The sequence below is a fragment of the Pinus tabuliformis genome, chromosome 2_1, assembly GCF_031772625.1.
Source record: "Pinus tabuliformis cultivar Carrire ecotype Pingquan chromosome 2_1, CPIR1, whole genome shotgun sequence".
NCBI classification, from domain to species: Eukaryota; Viridiplantae; Streptophyta; class Pinopsida; order Pinales; family Pinaceae; genus Pinus; species Pinus tabuliformis.
The window spans coordinates 293923629-293937092 of NC_142299.1; the positions used below are offsets into that span (position 1 = coordinate 293923629).

The 13464-nt window shown below is 33.6% G+C and overlaps 1 pseudogene; it reads left to right on the plus strand.

The window, feature by feature from the left end:
- LOC149199952 (pre-mRNA-processing-splicing factor 8A-like) overlaps nucleotides 1-7048 on the plus strand; it is a 64349-nt pseudogene extending 57301 nt beyond the window's left edge.
- The last annotated feature ends 6416 nt before the right edge of the window (nucleotides 7049-13464 follow it).

Sequence of the window (13464 nt, forward strand, 5' to 3'; positions counted from 1 at the left end):
AATCAGAATGAATAATTATTGTAGGCTTCTACATTTGGTGCTCAACCACAACAGTTTTGATTATGTCACTATAAAACACAACATTAATGAATCATACAAATATATGAGCCATACCAATTCATATGGGGTGAGTCGAGGTCTTCAGTTTGCCTCCTTTGTTATGAAATATTATGGAAATATTATGGTATGGTCTTGGATCTTGTGGTCCTTGGTTTGAATTGGGAAAGTGAAATAGCTAGTTCTCCACAGATGCCAAATGAACTTATTACTTATAGGGATATTAAAGTGGAGACAAGGCATACTATCATATTGTATTCTTGTTATATTGAAAAGGTGCACATTCTTTTTAGATTCACTCATGAAGAGGCAAGGGACCTTATCTAGCGCTACCTTACAGAAAATCTAGATCCGAACAATGAAAACATGGTTGGTTACAACATAAAAAAGTATTGGCGTAGAGATGCTCACATAATGCTAATGAAACAATGGTGTTTTTTCTTTGATTTGTCTTTTTTTTTTTTTTTATTTTAGTAAAATTTCAAGGCACCTAAGATTACTCAAATATAAAAACAATTGTGTTTGGTCTCTTGAGTATTTTGCAGTTAATCTTGGGAGGAGTGTTTTATGGGATATAAAGAACAAACTCCCTCTTAGTATCACAACATTAGAATGGGATAACATTTTTGTCTATGTTTATAGCAAAGACAACCCAAAGTTTATTTTCTACATGCAAATCATCTTTGCCCAGCTAGCTTATTTGTTTCCATGTATTGATAAGTTATATGTTTTATACAAAAGGCTAAAAGGTGATTTTTTCTGTGGTTTTTTTATGTGTAGGTATGGATTTTAAGTTTGAATATTACCAAAGATAAGCATGTCTCAAGAAGTATTTAGAAATATGAAGGATGGAGTCTGGAATTTTCAAAATGAGCAAACTAAAGGGTGCACTATTGTTGCTTTCTTGTGAGTTTATGATGAACACATGAAGGTGTTTGAGAATCGTTTTAGCTATATCCTCATGTCATCAAGGTCAAAAAACTTTACCAAAATCATAAATAAATGGAATACCTCACTAATAGGTAAGTTCTTCTAGTTATTGCACACTGAACTGTATTAGTTTTTCATGCCTCTACTTGCATGATGCTCCAAGATATTTTAGATTGTCAATTTGAATACATTTTATTATTTTAGACATTTATTACATACGATTTTGTATTCTTTGATTGGTGCAGGGCTCATAACCTATTTCCATGAAGAAATAGTGCATACAAAAGAGCTTCTTGATCTCCTTGTCAAATGTGAAAATAAAATCCAAGAACATATAAATATTGGTTTAAACTCCAAGGATGGAGTTTGGAATTTTAAAAATGAGCAGACTGAAGAGTGCACTATTGTTGCATTCTTGTGAGTTTATGATGAACACATGAAGGTGTTTGAGAATTGTTTAAGGCATATTCTCATGTCATCAAGGTTAGCAACCTTTACCAAAATTGTAAATAAATGGAATATTGCACTAATAGGTAAGTGCTTCTAGTTATTACACACTGAACTGTACTACTTTTTCATGCCTCTACTTGCCTAATGCTCCAAGCTATTTTAAATTGTCAATTTGAATACATTTTCTTATTTTAGAATTTTATTACATACCATTTTGTCTTCTTTGATTGGTGCAGGGCTCATAAGCTATTTCCATGAAGCAATAATGCATACACGGGATCTTCTTGATATCCTTGTCAAATGTGAAAATAAAATCCTAGAACATATAAAGATTGGTTTGAACTCCAAGATTCCAAGAAGGTATCTTGTGTCTTTTCATAGTAAAAGGAAAACAATATGCATAAAGGAAATACTCAGTAAACTTAAATTTCCTGGTTAGATTTGAATATTATTCTGAAAATTTATGTTTTGTAAATTAGGTTTCCTCGTGTTATCTTCTATAGATCAATGGAAATTGGAGGGATTGGAATGTTGTCTATGGGAAATATTTTAATCCCACAAAGTGACCTATGCTATAGTCTGTAGATAGATGTTGGATTTACATGCTTTAGTAGTGGTATGAGCCATGAGGAAGATCAACTTATTCCAAATTTGTATCAGTACATAAAGTTTAGTGTAGGCAATTTGTCTCTAGTTGAACTTGTTTAAAAGTGCAAGGTAAATTTTTTGTGCTAATATAGAAATATGGTCTATGGCCTTGGGAGAGTGAATTCATAGACTCTTAACATGTTTGGGTTGAATATGCTTTAGAGAGGCAGGAAGTGTTAACAAATCTAGGACATAGAAATTAGGTCATTTCTCTTTGTTAGATAATTGCTTGTGAATGCTTTTTAATTCTTAGATTAGGATTTTCTTTTACTTAAGTTATTATAGTGTTATTATTCATCAAACAACTACCAATGCATAAACCAAAAGGAGAAAAGAGACACAAAATGTAGGTGATTAGTTAATGCCAAAACCTCTCACACTTGAGAGGAAAACCCAAATGAATTATTCTTCTTGTAGAGACTTCAATTGACGAATACCAAGACCAAGACCCTTGACCTATTTCACACTCCAAGACTAAGACCCAAGTTCCCTTTCACTACTTCTCTTTTCTTTCCCAAGTTAACACTTGGTCTAACTACTTTCCTTCCTTTGTACCTCAACTATACTTCAGATCTTGGATTCACTTTTTCTCTGCTTTAGACCTGTAGCTTCTTGACTTCCTTCAAAAACCTTAGCACTTTTAAGTTATCAACTCTGAAACCTTGATTTTCTTCACTTACGATAAAGATTCCTTCTCGCTTAATTCAAACTTCCTTTGATTTTTCCTTCTCCAAATTTGATTATCTTAGATTATCGTACTCTTCTCATCCTTTTTACAGCATATTATCCCTCTCTTCTTCACATGTTTCATAGAAGAACAACCATGAAAAGGACCCAAAAACACATTTTATTTTCCTTCCTTCTTCTCACTAGTTATGAGACTCCTTTCTGGATGATTCTTGCACTTCCCATTGCTGACTTCTTCTTGACTAAAAATCTGTCTTTCAAATGAAGCAGAGCTACCCTAATTATAGTGGTTGGAGCATTCATAATAGTTTGACTTGAACTGTGGGTGAGCCAACATGTGTTTTGGAGAAAATTCATTATTTCATTTAAGGCTGACTTGAAGGAGATAATTGAGCTTCATCTTGAAGGGCTATTTGACTCTTTAATTAACTCATATACAAATGTAGCATGCCCAAGAAGGTTCCTTCATACATTACATTGACTAATTTTGACTTTATGATCAATCCTAAGGGCTCAAAATGGGAGCCATTACTAAAAATAAAATTTCTTTCTCATGAAATCCATGAGACAAGAATTACAATAATAATTTTATTTTCTTCTTTACATAAATTACATAAAAGGAAAATTACACATGTCATTATGAGGATTGAACCTACTTACACTTTTCAACACTCTATCTTAACTAGGGAGGTATTCATAATGGTACTTGGACATTCTCAATCTAAACAATTCTTATAAGAAGAGTTGGATTGGCAACTCAAATGTATAGCATTAGCAACAAGTGTGGTTCATCATCAAGACCAAATGATGAACCACACTTGTTGGTTTGAAACGCGTCGGCCAAAAAATTCTCTCATGTGATTTCTACCGAAAGACTTTGTTTAATATTAAGGATCTTAAGTATTCCCATCAGGTAGATGATTCCTTCTGATGTATGATGAGCCTTTGTCGTGGGTGGCTTTTCCCATTTTTCCCAAAAGTGCTACTTATGATTTTAATGAGGTTACTAAGAGCTATATCCTTCCATAGTTGATTTCCATGGACTTCAATTTCAACCATCTTCATGATTCTTTATGATGTCACAAACTCTATATTTTAATGCTTCTATGATTCCACGATGCATCCCATTATTTTTATGGTAGCCATATCTTACAAAAAAATAATTTAAAAACGTGAACTTGAAAAGAACTTAGGTGAGGAAGACTGTCTCAGTAATAGTATATATCTCTTACTTCCTCTTTCTTATACTTCTTATTTTCATCTTCCTCCACTTATTCGGTGATATGAGCTTATTTTCTTCTTCTTTTGGTATTTTCCTTTTTTATCTTAGGACAATCTCTCCTGTAGTTCCCATATTCTTCACATCTATAGAATTGAACCTTAGCCATGTTTTCTTGAGAACCACGCTTCCTGAACTTCCCTTTCCTTTTAATAAATGTTTGACCCCTTTCACTTGGTCCTTCATCACTTTTTTCCTTCAACCTATCTTCTCCTATATTGCATAAGAACCACACGTTGTTGAACGGTATAACTTTCTTCTCCTTATGGGCATTAGATACAAGGTCACCTTTCTCGTCAATTAATGCATTTAAAACAACGGAGACCATTTCTTTATTAGATATCATCTCTCCTAGATCTTCCAATTGAGTTCTTATTTGATATAATTTTGAGAGACATGTAGATATCCCTTCATCATTTGATACCTTCAATTTGTGTAGATTAGATCTAAGTGATATTACCTTTCTTATTGCACTTTCAGAGAATAGTTCTACTAGCTCATCATATATCTATTTTGAGGTCTTCATCTCTACTATATAGGGAATGAGGAGATCTTTGATAGACTCCATAAGAACCTGTTAATCCCTTAGATCCTTTTCCATGTATTCAGATAATGCTTTATCTTCATATGGTTTGGAGCCTTTTCCATTTACATGATCAATAACTTCATTTTCTTTGAGGAATATGTCTTCCCTCCTTTTCCATGCAAGGAAGTTTGATGACCCAACCAACTTATATATTTCCTTGCAAAATGAAGTCATTTTACTAGGTTAGATTATAGAAGAAAAGGCACTTACTTGTCAAGTGAAGATAGAATCTTCAACTTGGTCCCTTTGTTGATGATGATTGATGAAGATGTCTTAATGCTTATTGGATGATCTTCTTCTAGATGAAATCCTTGCTTCAATAGAAAGGAGATTTCCCTTTTGATAATGACAACTCCCTTGGATCTAACTTCCTTTGGATCAGTAGTCTTTTAAGATACTTTCCATTGAAATAATAAGTGTGGATCCCAATAATTCTTCTTTGATTGAACTAGGGTTTTTCTTCAAGATACTGATGTGATATTTGTCCTTGAAGTGCTTCTCTTGCATGAATAGATTTCATGTTGCTTGGATTAGTAGATTTATTCAACTTGAGTAGTTCTAAGGTATTGGCCTTATTTTGTTGATGTTCCAAGATTACTTCTTCGATCTAGGGTTTTGACACTTCTTCGTAGATTTTTGACTTTTATTTCGAGGTTATATCCTTGAGTTCTTAAGTGTCCCTTCATAAGATTCCCTTTCTGGAGATTGTCACCTTAGCTTTGATACCATGTTAGGAAATCTAGGGCATAGAAATTAGGTGATTTATATTTGTTAGATAACTTCTCTTCAATGCTTTTTAATTCTTAGATTAAGACCTTCTTTTACTTAAGTTATTATAGTGTTATTCTTCATCAAATAACTACAAATCCATAAACCAAAAGGAGACAAGAGGCATAGAATGTAGGCGATGAGCCAGGGCCAAAACCTCTCCCACTTGAGAGGAAAACCCGAATCAATTCTTCTTCTTGTAGAGGATTCGATTGATGAATACTAAGACCAAGACCCTTAACCTATTTTCCACTCCAAGATGAAGAAACAAGTTCCCTTTCACTTCTTCTCTTTTCTTTCCCAATTCAACACTTGGTCCAGCTGCTCTCCTTCCACTGTAACTTAGCTATACTTCATATCTTGGATTCCCTTTTTCTCTGGTTCAAACTTGTAGCTTCTTGACTTCATTCAAACATATATCACATGTAAACTATCAACTTTTAAACTTTTATTCCCTTCACTTAGGATATAGACTCCTTCTTTCTTAAATTGAACCTTGCCTTGATTTGTCCTTCTCCCAATTTGACTACCTTATATTACTATAATATTCTCGACCTTTCTTGCAATAGATGATCCCTCTCTTCTTGACACGTCTGACAGAAGAAAAACCATTGAACAAACCAAAAATCACCTTCACTCTTCCTTCATTCTTCTCACTGACTATGAGACTCCTTTCTGGGTGATTCTGCACTTCCTATTACAAATTTTTTCTTGACCAAAATTTTGTCTATGAAATGAACCCGAGTTTCCCTATTTAGAGTGGTTGGAGCATCCATAATAAGCTGACTTGAAATGTGGGTTAGATGACATGTATTTTGGAGAAAATTCATTATTTCATTTAAGGTTGACTTGAAGGAGATGATTTACTTGGTCTTGAAGGGATATTTGACTCTTTCATTGACTCATATGCAAATGTAACATGCCCAATAAGGGTCCTCCATACATTACATTAACTCAATTCGACTTTATGATCAATCCTAAGGGCTCACAATGGGAGCCATTGCTAAAAATAAAATTCCTTACTCATGAAACCCATGAGACAAGCATTACAATAACAATTTTATTTTCTTCTTCACATAAATTACACAAAATCGGAATAACACATGTCATTATGAAGACCGAACCCAGTTACACTTTTCAATAAGAATCACAAGATCATAAAATTTGATAAAATCTTAAGGAATTTGAGGTATTCTTTCTACTGGATTCTCTTTATAAATATTGAACCTACTTTTTTTCCAAAACTTACTTCTTTTGATTGGATAGTACAGGATTCATGGGACAAAGGCATTCCTCCCATTAATACTCCCTTTCAAAAATATAGACATACACTAGCTTATGAAAAAGGTTGGAAGGTACAAACAAACTTCAAATAGTATCAGGTGTTGAAACAAAATCCATTTTGGTGGACTCATCAGCAACATGATGGGAAGATGTGAAATCTGAATAATTATTGAATAGATGTTATTCAGGCTCTTGGTGGAGTGGAAGGAATTTTGGAGCCAATAGAGAACCAAACTAGTGATACTCTTAAAGCCAATATCTTTCATGAGACACCCACATATAGATGGATGGCCGAGTCTTTACAGTTAGTGAACTCACTTGCAATGCCTTCGCAACACAAAAATAATGTTTTGAAGTGATGAAACAATATTTCAGATGTAAATTATAGTCCAACCAATATTAAGTTGTAAACTAATATTGTAATATTTGACATTTCATATAATATATTTTTTTGTTAAAATTACTTATAATTGTACTTGATATCTTTTAGTATTGTATTTAACATATGTAACTTTGTGTTTTCATATTACATGAACATGCATATTGTATGGAATTTTTTAATTTATTTGCATAACCATACTAATTAATTTATGTTGATAAATAATAAACACATAAAAACAATCTAAAACTACTAAATTAATAGTTTATATTGATTAATTATGAACATAAATAAAATGAATATACAACGACTAAATTAGTCATTTGTAATGATTATTAATGAAACTAAATGAAATGAATATAAAGTACTAAATCAGTCATTTATATAATAAAAATGAAACTACCAAAAAAAGATAAATGACTATTGTAAACGATAAATTTGTGATTACAAATAACGACTAATTTTTTCATATATACGACTAATATTAGTTAATTTATAGTATCTTATAACACGATCGAAATTTAGTCATATTTCTTTGGTCATTAATTGGTTTCAAATGATGACTAAAATTTGCATATATATATATATATATATATATATCTATATATATATATATATATATATATATATATATATATATATATATATATATATATATATATAGATATATTACTATTAGTAGCTAATTTACAGTGTCTTATAATATGACTAACATTTTGGTGATATTTCTTTGGTAATTACTTGGCTTTCTTAGGCGATAATATAGTAGTATATTTTGTTTTGTATTTGGTCATTAATTGTGGCAATAAATGACTAAATTAATGACTAAATATACTACTAGACGATAAAATTGAGACAAAAAATTAATGACTAAGATAAAAAAGACTAAAAGTTGGTCGCTTTATAAGATACTGTAAATTAGCCACTATTGGTCACTAACTGAAAAATGGTCATTTATATGCAAATTTTAGTCATTATTTTAGTAACTAATTAGCCATTTTGTACTAGTGATATAGCCACAAACTTAGCCACTTCCTTCTTCAAATTCGTCCAATAGTACAACTTATTCATAGTTGTCAACATCTTCTGATATCTCGGGTGAGTTGAAGATGCATTAACATGAAATTCCATTAAAACAAGATATTTGATCTCATTTCTTTTGGGCACATAAATCCCATCCCTAAATATGACCAAACCATTTTCCATGAGATGATAGTAGAGATCTTGATCACCTATACCTTTCTATTGTAACATGTGCTTAAGCTCCCTATACATGTTATCATGTTGTCCTCCTTGTAAGATCTAATCCTATAAATTTACCCCATATGAACTCATATTTTCTATGTGATTTGCCCGTAGTCATATTCTAGGAACATCTGAAACCTTGTTCTCCTTTCCCTTAATGTATCTGATCTCAAATTCAAACTCACTAAGGGTATCCAACTATTTAGCTTTCCTGACATTCATATTAGGTTGGCCAAACAAATATCTCAGCCCACTGTGATCACTCATCAATACAAACCTCTTACCAAGAAGATAATGTTTCCACATATTCAAGGCATGAATAATAGTTTCCAACTCAAGATCATGAGTCACATAGTTCTGCTTGTGCTCATTAAATTTCTCTGACTCATAACAGACCACATGTCCCTCCGACAAAAAGACACTACCAAGGCCTCTCTTACAAGCATCTGCACATACCACAAACTCTCTATCTAGCTTTGCAATCTTTAGAAATTGAGCATCTGTAAGCAAATGCTTCAACTGCTCAAAACTAGCTGCAAATTCCCCTATCCATTCAAATTTCTTTCCCTTCCTCTACAATGATGTAATAGGATAGGAAATCTACATGAAGTTCCTCATGAACCTCCTGTAGTAATCGTCTAACCCCATAAATGATATGGCCTCATCTACATTCTTAGGAACTTCCCATTTCATGATAGCTCTGATCTTTTCCGGGTTCACTGTTATGCGTTCCTTAGAAACAACATGTCCCAAGTAATGTACCTTTATCTAAAAGAAGTTTCATTTACTAAAGTTGACATACAATTAATGATTTCTTATAAATATCAATAATTTTGCTAAGTGTTCAGTATGCTATTCCTCATTATTAGAATATATCAATTTATCATCAATGAACACAATCACAAACTTGTGTAAATAAGGATGCACCAAATTATTCATCAAGAAAATAAAAGTAGTTTGAGAGTTAGTCAAACCAAAAGGAACTAAAACAAACTCGTAATTCCCATACTTGGTCCGAAAAGAAGTATTGTAGATTTCCTCTTCTTTCATGCATATTTGATGGTATCCTAATCTAAAATCAATCTTCAAGAACATTGCTGCTCCTTTCAACTGGACAAACAAGTCATCAATCCTCGAAAAAGGGTATTTTTTCTTGATTGTCACCTTGTTCAACTGCCTGTAATCAACACATAACCTGAGAGTACCATCCTTCTTCTTCACAAACAACATTGGTGCACCCCAAGGCGATACACTTGATCTAATGTATCTGTTGTCAATAATTTTCTTCAATTACAACTTCAATTCCACTAACTCTGGTGTGCTCATCATGTAAGGTGCCTTTGATGTTGTTGTACCAACTCAATAGAAAATTCTACTTCCCTGTGAGGTGGTACCTCTGAAATCTCTGCTAGAGACACATCCTGGAAATGATGCAAAACTAGATACCTCTTCAAGACATCGGCATCCTCATCATCCTTGCCATTATCACTGGAAATATGGACTGCAAATAATACACACCCTTTCTTATGACTACACTTTTCCTGCATATTTGTAGCCATTCTAACTAATGTAGCATTCTTCTTACCCTACAGTATTATATGTTCTCCATTGTCATCCAAGCACTCAATTTCATTTTCATAACAGTCCTCCTTAGTTCTATGAAGATACAACCAATCCATACCCAAAACATACAAAATGATCCCAATGGAAGCACATTTAGATCCATTGATGTAGACATACCATTCAGCTCAAATGCACAAGATATTACCCAATGATGAACTCTTTTCTTGGTAACTATAGCCAACTTTACTAACCAAGACTCTACATGCACTTCTTTATTCAAACCACACTTATCTAGCAAGCCAAGATTAACATAACTATAATTAGATATAGGGTCAATAAAAATAAAAACAACTTGATCAAAAAGCTTACCATCTACCTCGATAATAGATGATTGGTGATCCACTTGCCTATTATCCAACACTGCATAAATCCGAGGAATACTCTACCAACATCCCCCACTGTTTATGCCTCCTAAGCACAGTAAATCCACACTATGCCACCCTGATGTTGTGGACAATCCCTCCTACGATGCTCTCCACCACAAGTCCAACATTATAAAGTCTTCTTTCCATCACCTTTGTTCTTCTCCTTAGGCTAAAATCCATATCCTATGTTCGATGCATTGAACTTCTTATGTGATGCTACATTTTCCTTGTCATTTTTACCCTATGTTTTTCCTATTTTCTTAACCCACTTTCCTTTATTCTTTTTGTTATCCTTACAATCTTGCTTAATCTTAGATCTGCGCTTTGATTGCTAATAAAAATGTTTCAACTTTCTTATGGCTTCATCCAACGATCTAGGCTCATAAAACTCAATCATGTCTTTGAATGATGTCAGGATCCCACTAATGAATATTTGAATCATCACTTTCTCCTACTTAATTTAAGGCACATATCTCAACAAATCCAAAAATCTACTAGTATACTCTTCATCGGCCATAGTTCCCATGTTCAAATCATATAAATATTTTTCCTTGTCATCATAGTATCTCTTACATAGATACTTCTTCTTGAAAAGTATCTCAAACTCACTCCAATTCAGATCCTCTTCCTAAATACCTATGACATTCTTTACATCTTCCCACCAATTTTCAACCTTAACTTTAAGACTGGAGGTAGCTATCCTGACTTTCATAGTCTCTGAGTAATCATGCAACCGAAAGAACTTATTTACCCCAAGAAACCATGATTCCTCATCTTATGAATTCTTCATTTCTCCATAAAATGTAGGTGGCTTGGATTTCTTGAACTCATTCAGAAAATATCCCTTATCACTCCTCCTATATGGGTGATAGTGATGATGACCATGATAGTTGTTTCAACCAGAACTAGAGTAAATCCCATGTCCACTACCTCTCCTATCAGGTGTATCCAATAATATTCCATCTCTGACCATGCAATCTCTATCCAACTTATGCCCACCATGAAACATGCTACCATATGCTTCATTATTCCCTTCCTCCTGTCCATGATTGATCCTAAGCGGTCCCTATCTCAGCATGTCTGCAAAAATATAAAGGATAACTTCATTGACCTCTACATATTTCTCTTGTTCCTTGGAAAGTCTCTTTTGTGACTGAAGTATTATGTCATTATCTACTTTACAACTTCTTATCTATGAATTTGAAATTCTGAAAGTGTCTGCTATGTCAAGAGAGTACCCATCACCATGTTTCTCATCTGATCTATAGGGAGAGTCTCATGAACTATAATTCACCATTTTTATTTTCATCTTCGATTCTCTTCCATTGCAAACATACCATGTTAGATAAACGAAACATAAACATAATCAACATACCTCAGTGAAGTTCAAGGAAGGTTATCTCGTCTATAAGATTAATCCAGACTAGCATGATACATGTATATATACATAATCATATCAATCATATCAACATCAACATCAACATCATCAACCTATAACTGACGACACAATTGCAACAATGACCTTCACAATGCATTCATAATAGACGCAGAGACACAAAAAGGCATGCACGACAAACACATCTTTTCCATCTAGTCCAAGTGTTGAACTTGGTAGCTCTCATACCACTCTTTAACACACTCATCCCACACTTACGCAGGTTCACTGAGCCATTGGTGTAAATGTGTGATGCATAGTTAGTATCATATGACTCAACCTCCTAGGTATAGTTAAGGGATTGGAATCAACAAAATAAAGCCTTACTGACCTTCCTCAAGAGCTACAAGACCCCTAGGAGCCAAACAACCACTCCAGGTGCCCAAACCCTGAGTTAACTTGCTTTTTCACTGACCTAGAATGTCATCTTCTTGCATAACAAGGCAAGTGAGTGATTTTAATCCTCTAGTCGCTCTCATGACCCTGCCTCCTAGCGAATACAATCTAAATTACCCAATTTTGTGCAAGCGAAGCCACTTTTTTAGGGCTAGAATCCAGATCTCTCCCCAGATTTGATAGAACTTTCAAGAACGATGAATAAAATAAGGATAAACCCATTAACACAAAGCCTAGACAAGAACCTAACCTAACTATGACACACATTCCATCAAACACTTAGTGAACTTATAATATACAAGTCATAATTACATATCTGAACATGTAGTATACCTAGGGGGGGATAGTATGGGGTACAGAGGGAGGTACGCAAGGGAATAATGTAATAATAGGATGGGCCATAGTAATAAATAATGTGGTTAACCGGTATCATGTAAGGGACCACAAGTAGTTAGCAATAATGTAATAAGCCCATTTTATTAGATAGATGGTATTGAGGGAACCATGGTATTGTATGTATGAGGCATATATAGGGACTATAGACTCCCCGTTGAGAGATGTCAAGGAATATTGTATGGACGAGCATATGGCTTGTGGGGTGTACTCCTTCCTTAAGGAGTGAATGTATGGTGTTGCCCTACCTTAAGGGTTTGATCAATAAAGAAGCATGTCTATCTATTTATATCTTGTTATTTCTTGGTTTATTTCTATATTTTCAGGTCATATCTATAACAAGTGGTATCATAGCACTTTCTTGGGCAATGCAGAGAATTTATTTACTTTTTGCGGGATTTTTTTGGGCAGCGAGTTTGCATATTAGATCTATATGTTCTGGTGCAAAATTTGTAGAATATAATTGCATATCTGGGATGGTTGCAAAAAATACCCAAACTGAAAAAAAAAAAAAAAAAAAAAAAAAAAAAAAAAAAAAAAACGGCCAAATCGCAGTACAGATGAGGGAGAGATCGCTGATTTAAAAATCAGCTGTGTTACAGACATTTTTTGGGGTGGCAAGTTTGCAGATTAGATCTGTACATTCTGGTTCAAAATTTGCAGAATCTAATTGTAGATATTGGTTATTTGTGAAAAAGTACCCAAGTTCAAAAAAAAATCGGTCGAATTGAAATTCGAATGAGGGAGATATAGCTGATTTAAAGTCATCTCTTTTTTTAGAAATTTTTGTGACGGCGGGACAGTTGCAGCATGAATCTGAAATTCCAGTGCCTGGATTAGGATTTCTATCATATGGGAAGATGCAGAATGGCTGTTCCATTTTCAAAAACAGGTCATGGTAAGGATTTTGAGTAGTATTGACTGAACTGTGACCATTTT